The following is a 10,952-nucleotide window of genomic DNA, read 5'->3' on the forward strand; positions in this document are numbered from 1 at the left end:
GCAGAAGCTAAATTTCTGCAACTTCCGCTAAGCGGCTTCATGTGTTGCCAAGTGGTAGTATGTTTTTTTGTGAAGGCCAGCTAAGTGGACCATGTCTTGCTAAGCCGCCAGTGCCTTTTTCAGTTTTTGAATTTGATCAACTTATGTCCTGTTTAGCTGTTTGGTTCCTTTATTTGCAGATGTCATCAAGAAAGAGGGCTAGAACCGACAAAATCCCTTCATCATCCACCCCAGCTCCTCAGTCAGCCGCCATAGAACCAGATGTCCAACACCCGCAAACTTTAGTCCCTATGCTACAGAGCCTATTCAGAGGACAACTTATTATCGTGCACAGCCTGCGAGAGTTGGCTCAGAACAGGCCAATTGTACCTCTGGAGTATTTTCTTGAGAAAGTAGCCTGGCCTGAAGCTCAACTTCCATTGGTGAGAACCAATGAGGCTGCTCCTTCGGAGCCCGCACCGACACGGGTTGAACCAATGCCAGCCGAGCCACGAACTCCAGTGGTGAATCCACCTCCTTCTCCTGAGCTTGAAGTAGTTCCCCCATCTCCACCTCTGATTATCATCTCTGATGCATCATCAGATGAAGCTGTTGCCCCTCCTGATTCACCACTTGAAGAAATAGTTGACCCCCCTGTTTCCTAGTTGGAGGAATTGCTGATCTTTCTGATTCGTCATCTGGAGAAGTTGTTGCTCTCACTAATTCCCCAGTGTAGACACTGTTGACATTGTTGATTCCTGATGATGCTTTTTGTTTTCTTTTTGGTTTATTATTATTATAATTATGGTTTCAGTACAATATTTCTTTTATGTTTATATACGCTGTCAGTTTTATCTATGAGTAGTTTTTTTTCTCATTCTGAAGCATATGGAACAATTTGACTTGATTTTGATGATATGGCAGTAGAACACTTTTATCTTTTTGTGAAAATTGGTGTATGGTTTGATTTTGGATTGAATGCATGATTGTGATGGAATTTGTGTTTCTTTTCATGAGTTTGAGCAAGTGTGTATGTTAGACAAAGAAAGAACAAAAATGTGTACTTGCATTTTGAATTGTTAGTCAATAGACAGATTGATTGAGAAAGAAAATCTTGAACCAAAACCGGTGAGAGTGTGAACTTAAACTGTGAGTGAACGACTAGCTGTGAGTCATAATCTTTGCATCAATCTCTGAATTTTAGAATGAAATATATAAATGAGGACATGATGAAGGCCATGATTGTGCATACACAAGCCTTTTGACCAAAAAGCTTACCTTGAATGATAATTGTACCCTTTGCACCCTTTTTTAGCTGAATGAGTTTGTCAATAATTGAACCCTGAACCTGAATGATTATCTCCAGATACCTTGTTTAGATTCTAGGAGAGCATATGGTTTAAGGCAAATTTACCCCAAATTTGGGGAGTGGAACTGTTTGGGATGCAGAGAAAAAGATAAAGCATCAGCACACACAACAAATAAGTTGTGTGTTAAAAAAAAGAAGAAAAAGAAAGAAATCAAAGAAAATGTGTGCTGATGTAATAAGGTCAAAAACAAATGAAAGTGAAAAGCTAGTGAGCAAGCTAACTGTATTAAAAAGATCACTTGGATAAGTCTAGGATTTGTGCTCTCTTAGAATCTAATCCTTTGAATCCTAGAAAAACCAATGAATTTTTGTAGCCAAAACCTCACTACAAGCTTGGGAAAGTCCTTCTGATTCTGTTTATACATTTTTGACTTTATGGCATGAGATGAAGTACAAAGATTAGAGCTTTTGCTAGTTGTTATTAATGAATAGCTTAAACACTTGTGCGTGAGTGAAACAATGGCCGTGAGACTGTGGTTTTAGCTACTTTCCTTGATATTTGTCTTATGCCTAACTTCATCTAATTGGTCAGGTTACATTTTATTCTTCTCTTTGGATAACTGCATGTCTTGTAAAAGACAAGTGATGAGGGCATTTTGCTTCATTCTCTTATCATGCAATCAATAACTTTTGTTGCATACACCTTTGTACATAGTAACTGCATGTTATTGTCACTTGGGGACCAATGAACTGTTCTTTATTTGCTTGAGGACAAGCAAAACTATAAATTTGAGGGAGTTGTTAGTCGGTGAATACGACTAACTTTTGTGTATAAAACTTGTGTAAATTGTATCAAACTCCTCCAATTTATGGGTATTTTGTAGTGTTGTAATTAATTTTTGTTAAAGATAGGTAATAAATACTTAGTAGTTCCATTTTGTGTGTTTAATAATAATTTTTTCTCTCAATTTCAGGTTAATTAGGCAAGTTTTGAAGTGCTGATTTTGACCCTCTCGCTAAGCCAATCTTCGGGCTTAGCGAGCCATCCGCTGAGCGCAACACTCCTCGGCGGAGCACGAGGAAGAATCTGGAAGAAGGATGAGCTGTGCATGTTCGTTGAGCGAAGGGTCATCTCGATAAGCGCATCGCTTCAGTCCATCCGCTGAGCGAGAAAAGCTACGCTAAGCCGAAATTCACTAATGCGCGCTAAGCGGTTCAGAATTGTGCTAAGCGCACGAGCATGAACAAGGCCACCTATTTAAGTCTGAAATCAGATTTTTGAGTGGAGTTTGGGCCTTTTCTTGAAGCTTTTACATAATTGGAGAGTTCTAGAGAGAGAAAGGTCCAAGTTCCAAAGAGTTTGAGAGAATTTGTTGTGTGAAGATCTGCAGAGACCAGAGCTAGAAGAGGAAGCTGTCTTGAGAGCTTGAGATGAGTTTGTGAGTGATTGTGAGGTCCTAGAGGTGAAGGAGACATCCCCACTACTTGTATTTCTGCAATCTTTCATCTTTCTCTTCTCTTCGTTGTAAGGAAGCTTCCCAGTTATGGAAAGCTAAATCCTCTGTTGGATCTTCCTTGTAGGTACTTGATGTAAATATCTTTTTATCTATTTAATGATATTTTGTGTGTTCACTGTGCTATCAGAACTTCATTCTACCATGCTTTTGCCTTGATCACGTAGATGCATGTGTTTTTAGGATAATTCAACAGTGGAAACTGGTATGATTCTTAGAACTTGATAGGACAGGGCTAGTTTGTTGTATTTTCATGAGAAATTGGGGTACGGTAACCTAGTTGTTGTATGTTTGTCTTAATGCGGTCCTGGCCGAGTTTAGTCCAACAAGAGGAATCTGTAGTCGATGCTTGGTCAGGATTAGGCTAGACTATCATGAGGAATTGGGGTTTAGCATTTCAAGAGACACCATAGAATGCATGAGCATTGTTAAGTAGAGAATATCCTTCTAGCATCAGGCACCTATTAGGAAGACCAACGTGTCGTCTACTTGTTTTTTTACGCATCATTTCTCACGTGATTTTTCCCTTTTAATAGTTAGTTTACACACCTGTTCATAGTAAACACATCTCTTTTCACACTAGACACCTATTCATTGAAATAGCTTTACCAGGTAACACAAGTTCCCCGAGAGTTTGATACTCGGTTCTTACCGTTTTATACTACTTGCACGATCCGGTGCACTTGCCGGAAGTGAACAGAATGTAGGGCCCAATTTCTATGGCTTCCCAGATATTCAGATCTATTGCCTCTATAAAAATTTGCATGCAGGTTTTCCAATAATGGTAACCCACGCCTTTAAAAATAGGAGGCCTATTTATAGAATTCCCTTCAGGAAAGAAATAGTTTGATGAAGCCATTATTCTTGAAGCTTTTAAACTTTATATAAGAATGAAGCTCTGATACCACTTGTTAGACAAGTGGCCTCAAATATCTTAAGAAGGGGGGTTGAATTAAGATACCCAAGCTATCCCCCAATTAAAATTTAACTCTCTTTTTAATTAACAATGCAACCCTTATTATGAATTACTCTAAGAACAATTCAAAAACAAACTTCTTTAAAGAAAAATATAAACAATAATAAATAAAAGAAGTTTAAGGGAAGAGAGAATGCAAACTCAGTTTTTATAATGGTTTGGCCACGCCTTGTGCCTAAGTCCAGTCCCCAAGCAACCTGCTTGAGATTTCCACTATCTTGTAAAAAGCCTTATACAAAGTTTGAACCACACAAGGACAACCCTTCTCTTGCGTTCATAAATCCTTACAACTTAAGACACCATCGGTCCCTTAATCAATCTCTTTGAATAAGAAGAAGAAGACGAATTCTCTCTTTAAGAGAAAGATATTAAAATTGAAGATCACTTAAGATTCCTTATTGAATTTGCAAGTGTTTTGGCCAAGGAATTCTTTTTGAGAGTTATAAGACAATTTGGTATTGAGAGGATAAGACAATTTGTTCAGGAAAACTCTAAGAAATTTCGTGTCCCAAGTCACCTATTTATAGACCTTTGATGGCCATTCAAAAATCTTTTGAATAGATGTGACTCTTGGGAGTTATTTTTTGAAAATTCCTTAGTGGTAATTGATTACACAAATGCTGTAATCGATTACAAGCTTTAAAGTTTGAATTCAAATTTCTAATAGCTGTTAAAAATAGTTTCAACTTCTGGTAATCGATTACATACCTTATGTAATCGATTACAGGCTTTTGAATTCAAATTCGAAATTTGTAAAAACTGTTTCACAAATCAATTTGGCCACTGGTAATTGATTACATTCTCTGGTAATCGATTACCAGAGAGTAAATATTATATTTTGAAATCTTAAAAAGCTTTTTGGAAAATATCCTTTGGCCAAACCTATGCGTCATCAATTAAGAAACTCTTCCTTAGATTCTAGGAACAAAGTTCATCAATTATCTTGAATTTTTGGATTCTTGACTTGGATCAAACGTGAGAAGCGCTTTTCTTTGGCATAATCAAAACTTCATATCATATTTGCTTCTACATTCCTCAGCATCATCAACATCAGGTTCAAACAAAACTAAATTATCTAAATCCAAAGCATTTAGAGTTTGATCACTTGAACTTCCTCCAACATTTCCCACAAATTCAGCATTGTCAATGCCACCATCATCTTCACCTTGAGGATGCTCAAGCTCAACCTTATATTCCTCTTTATTTATCCATTCATCATTAAAATGAATCTAATCAAATGGAAGAGAAATAGTTTTTCTATTTTGTTTCCTTTTCAACTACAAGTTATACATTACATAAACAAAGTCATTCATTTTTTGTTGATGCAAGTGGTTTCTTCTCTTTGTATGAACCTATAATTAAAAATAAAATTCTACTTATTATCTAAACGAAGTGAAGAAAATTAATAACATAGATAAAGTCATAAACTTGAATTACCATTTCAAATGAACTCTAATTACGCTCACACCTAGAAGAGCTATAATTCAAGCTCAAAACACGGATAACAAACCTCTTCAACCATGGAGTTCCATTCCCAAACATCTCCCACCATTCTCTAGGTTGCATAGCCTTCCTAGAGTCCTTTGCATCTTCCACAGAGAAAAGCCCTCTAGCAAAATGAAACTCAACTAGTTGCAAATTATTTTTTTTTCCTTTCTACAACATCCTTGACCAATCTTCTCATCACATATGCAACCCCTATTTCACCTAAGGGTCATCAAGTCTAAAACTAGGTTCATAGTGCAACTAGGGATTAAGATAATATGTAGTTCCATGAAAAGGCCTATGAAGTTGATGATCTCACCTCTCATCAATAATTTTCCAAATAGGCTTATAGCTACACAAATTACAAATACGAAATCAAAAAATGTGTTATATCCATCACATAGTTAATCAAATAAATAAGTAAATTTTAAATGTGAGAAAGTTTAGAAATTTACCTTTTCTTAACGTTATTAAAGTTGCATTTTATCTTTTCTTTTGCACTAGGCATCTCATATATGAAACCCATGGTGGGCTTTTCATTTGAATCCACCAATCAAAGGACCGCCATAAGAGAGGCATCAACTTTGAGGCATATGGTAACATTCTTGATGCGTAACATAAGGGGAAGTGTAACCTACACAATAGTGATAGTGGACTAGAAGTATGGATATCAAACCAAAGGATTAGTTGTATTCCCAAAAGAGTCAAGATTATTAAACTAAACAATAAAGATGATTAATAGAAGATTGAAGTACTTTTATGGTTTTTGATTTTAAGAGAAAACAAGTTAACTATCACAAAAGAAAGATTAAAGTGATATTAAAAATGACTAGGGATTATAATTCACTAGTACCAATTTTCCCCCAATTCCAACTCTCATGAAATTTCTCCCACAGTTAATTACCAATTCCTAAGGTCAACCAAAGCCTATGATCAAGGTTGAAGGATTCTCTTTGCCTTAAATCAATACTTCAATGATCATAGACATATTAATTTAAGTCAAAGGATATAATCAAATCCAGGAATGACCAATTAAGGATTAATTAATTTATCAGAGATTACTCAAACAATTTGATCATCCAATTTGGTGTAAAACATTCTCTAATTAGGTGTACTAAACATACACAGATGATCACCACATTGCATTTGATAAAGCATAGGATTGATCATTTCTCAAAAAAATAATAAAAATAAAGAAGAGAATTAATTAACATAAAACATTGAGGAATTCTATTAATAATAGAGAAAAGAGTGTAATAGGATAGTTATATCACAACCCCCAGACTAGGGTGACTAGCCATTCATGATAAAAGCACAACTAGAAAGCTTATATGAAATTAGCATAGACATGCCAGCAAGGGAAGAACGATGATCACAATCTGTCCTCACAGTGTTGCCTATGCTTCACAACCCTCAAAAGTGTTCTCTAATTTGTATAAATATGAAAAGTTCCTAGTTACAGACACCAACACCCTATTTATAGCTTCCTAAGGATTACTCAAATTATGTGCACTACAACTGTGATTAGAAATTATGACACTGGGACATTGTGGAATAACTACAACCATCATGGTGCAAACTACAATCATAGTGAATTCATCACGGGCATCATCAGATGGCTGCCACTGTTTAGAAGGGGAGTCATCATATTACCATGACCATACTACTTACCACGATCGTGTTAATTGTACCATGACCGTGGCCAAGTGACAGAGTCTTCAAATCTTCAGATAAAATGCAAATTTCAACTCTTTTCATTCAATTAAGTAGCTATGCTTCTGCAAGACAAAACTAACACCCAAATGTGAGTTCTACCAAGAAAATGCATGAAAATGATACAAAAATTCACACAAAATATTACTCTAAAAGTGTTTTATCAATTCTTCCAAAATCGACTATCCAAGGCCACATTTTGTACCTTTCTTCCCTCTTGTGAAGTTCCAAACTTGCTTATTTTCCACTCTTCAGAGCTAAACATGCTCATAAATTCATGAAGACAAGCTAAAGTCAAATAAGCCATGGCAAATCTAGTCATACCAAGCCTAATCAAGTCACTTCTATTTGTAAAATTCTTCGTGATACTAATCAACATTGTTCTACCATAAATTTAAGTGGTGGTCTTTCTTTCCTTCTTTATAGTAGCCTGATGAACCTTCAAATGTTTCTCAAAATCTTCAAATATCAAATCAATATAATGAGCAACGCATGGGGTCTAATACAAATACTCTCATTTCTGCATCAATAGTTATCCACAACTTTGTAGTTTGCAACATTACTAGTAACAACTTGGACCATGTTCTCCTCTCCAACAAAGTCCACTGCATCATCTAACATCTTTAACAATTTTTTAACTATTTTTGAGATGTCTAGGGATCACCAAAAAGTTACAAATTAAACGCTTTTTTTATCTGTCCACCTTAGCCAGAATTGTATAACCAATTCTTTTACTCATCCCTAAATTCTTGAAGCATTAAATCAGTTTTACCTACTACTCTTTTCAAAAGCTTGTCTCTAATATCATGATAAGAGAGAGATTTATAGCCAACCCCATATCTCCCAACCATCTCACAGAATTTTGCAAAAGCTGGATTTCTTATAACATTGAATGGAATGGCACTTTTGTACAAAAATTCGAAACATTGCTCATCAACTTTTTCTTTGTCATCTTTTTTCCATAATTGATTCATAGTTGCTTGAACTCCCCTACCACTAGCTTCAACAAATTTTCCTTTTCCTCTTTGTCTACAAGCTAACATCATGGTATTCCATTTTGAGTGCTAGTTGTCTAAACCCCTTCAATAGGTATATCTTCTTCTCTTCTTAGATGCCTCCCTACCCTCTACAATAATTTTCAGCATTACAACTTTAACTTCTTCTGGCATCAAAGCACAAGGTTCACAATCTTCTTTACTCCTAACAAGATGATGCTTGAATCTAAACATGTCCCAAACACAATCTTTGAGCAATAGTTATGTTTAACCTTTTCCCCATTGCCTTGAACATCTGTCCCATGTTTCCACCCAATATCTTACCTATTCCCAGAGCATTTTTACTTATAGTTCTAGCAATTGAAGAGGCAACTATACTAGGATCAGATAAATTTGATCTAGTTCTAATGTCACTCCCAGACATTGTACTGACATCAAACATGAAAAAAAGTTCAGAGAAGAGCTTCAAACATACCAACTTGAAGGCAATTGCAAAATCATCAAAACAGAGAATGAAGTCAACACATAAACAAATTATTATGCCCCCATCAAAACATCAATTGTTCAAAAAATTATAAATCACCTAACACCAACAACACTAAAATAACAAAAAAAAAAATTATTATGCTTTGAACAACAATTTTCCAACAACAAAATCAATACCCTAAACCCAACAACAATTACACAACAACAAAATCACTAAATCAACACCCTAAACCCAATGATAGTGGAACAAAGTCACCAAACAAAATTGGTTTGTGAATGAGTAGAAAAGGGAATGAAGTCCTCTAGCAAATGAGAGCTTCAAAAAAAAAAAAGAGAAAATTGATACCTTTAAATGGGAGCTTTGAATAAAACGAGTAAGGCAACAGAGCTTCAAATGGGAGCTTCACACAAGAATGAGCAAGGCAACTGATTCAGATGGAAGCTTCAAACAAGATAGGAGCTTTGAGCTTCAAGTTTGGGTCTGGCATAGGTGGCACAACATAAAGAAATGAAGAGGGAGATCGAGATGGGAGCGACGACTTTGGTCTTGTACAAAAGAGGCATATCAAAATGGGAGATATTTCCATTTAGAAATCTGGGAGATATTTTAAACGTTTTTCATTTCGATTAAAATAAGAGGCCTTAACAAACTCATTGACTTAATGTGGACTCATGAGTTTGCACGATTCTACATGTGTTCACTCAGATTCTGATTTTGTTCATGATTTAACCTGTGGAGGCAAAGTGGGATTGTAAAATTGGAAGATTTTACGAGTTAAAATGGGATTTCGATAACCATGACTATGACAACAACTAGCACTCAATGAATACATTTCAAATTCAAAATATGCAAGCTGTCTTGATAGTGGAAAAGGGCGGAGGTGATGAAGACAACTCAAGAAAAGGAGTAGCAAAAGATGGAGGATGAAGATGTGTAGAACCACAAGCTGCATGAACTTCAACAACTCATGCAACAATTTGAACATTGAATTCAACTTCCAATAGCCACAAAAGGCATGTTGCAGATCTTTATATGTTGATCAAATTTGAAGGAGCAACTTACAAGGAAGGAGTGTCAAAAAGAGAGAAGGTAAGGTCAGAAGAGAGTCTATTGAGAATACCCCTTATAAGAAGGAACTTTCTTAGCGAAAAAAAACTCTTGGTGAAGCCATAATAAATCTAAATCAGTATTAGCTTGGATAGGCTAGTGTAAGCACTATTTAGGTTAAGCTAGAAGTAGCTTTAAAAAGAATACTTGTATGTTTGTGAAAGATAGTGAAACTTGGTGGATTGCCAAGAACTTGACATTGTAACACCCTTAATTTCTACAACTCAATTGTCTTATTTTTTTGTGTGATGTATTTATGAAATGATTATATTTAATTTATGTTACTTGTGTTATTACTTATATGACAAGATTATATGTGGATATGGTATTTGAAAATGAAATGAAGTGTTTGATATATATATATATATATATATATATATATATATATATATATATATATATATATATATATATATAAAAGTAAAGTAATTGCCTAAAATTAATTTAAGAGTGAGATATTAGTAGAGATACTTTTATTAAGGCTATATTAATTAAATTAATGTGATGTCATGATAGAAAAATAAAAATTAAAACATTAGGCTCATGAATAAAAAAAGAACTAAAATGTAATTTATAAAACCTTGATATAAAAGTTTGAAATAAAAATATATTTGTTATTTGGTCCCATGGATTCGCCGTCTTATATAAGGCCAACATAAGACCCTTAATCCTAGAGAGCAATCTGTCGACTCTAGAGAGCTAGAGATAGGGAGTTTTTTTTGTTCTCTTGGTGAACGAAAGGTCCTAGGCGTAAGGATTCACGGGTTTTTGCTCATTTTGCTTCATTTTCTCTTCTCTTCTCATGTATGGTGAGTTTTTCATCTCAACCTCATGGAGCGTTTGATTTTGGACTGTTTTTTGGTCTTAGAGGTGCTTGGGGACATGAAATTGCTATGGGTATTCTTCTATGTTTACAAAAGGGTGAAAATGCACAATTTCCATTTTTGAGTGGAGACTTATTTTGTTTTTTCCCAAAATTTTTGGCTACATATTTATGTGATTTTGATCCATTCCTAAGGTTTTTGGGGTCTCAGGAACTCATGGTAATTTTTATAGAATTTTTTAGCTCTCCTAATTTAAATGAAATTTCCTTTTCTTTTACTCAAATATGGCCGTTTTGGTTTTTTATTTTTAATAATTTTTGTAGATCTTTTTTGGGGAAAATTTTCATTTAGTTTCTTTCCCTAACCATGGGTATCAACCACAAAAATTGGTTAAGTAAGAAAATTAAAGGAAGTATTTTTAATGACCTAAAAGGTTAAATCTAGACTAGTGGACATCAGAGGTGTTTTAAACGGGGAAAATAGTTTTAATGCGAATTGGAGTGTGGTAGAATTTTATGTTTCTTAATGGACCTAGTAGTGTTTGGAAATTTTCTGGATAGTTG

The sequence above is a fragment of the Glycine soja genome, chromosome 5 (assembly GCF_004193775.1).
Source record: "Glycine soja cultivar W05 chromosome 5, ASM419377v2, whole genome shotgun sequence".
In the NCBI taxonomy this organism is placed as follows: domain Eukaryota; kingdom Viridiplantae; phylum Streptophyta; class Magnoliopsida; order Fabales; family Fabaceae; genus Glycine; species Glycine soja.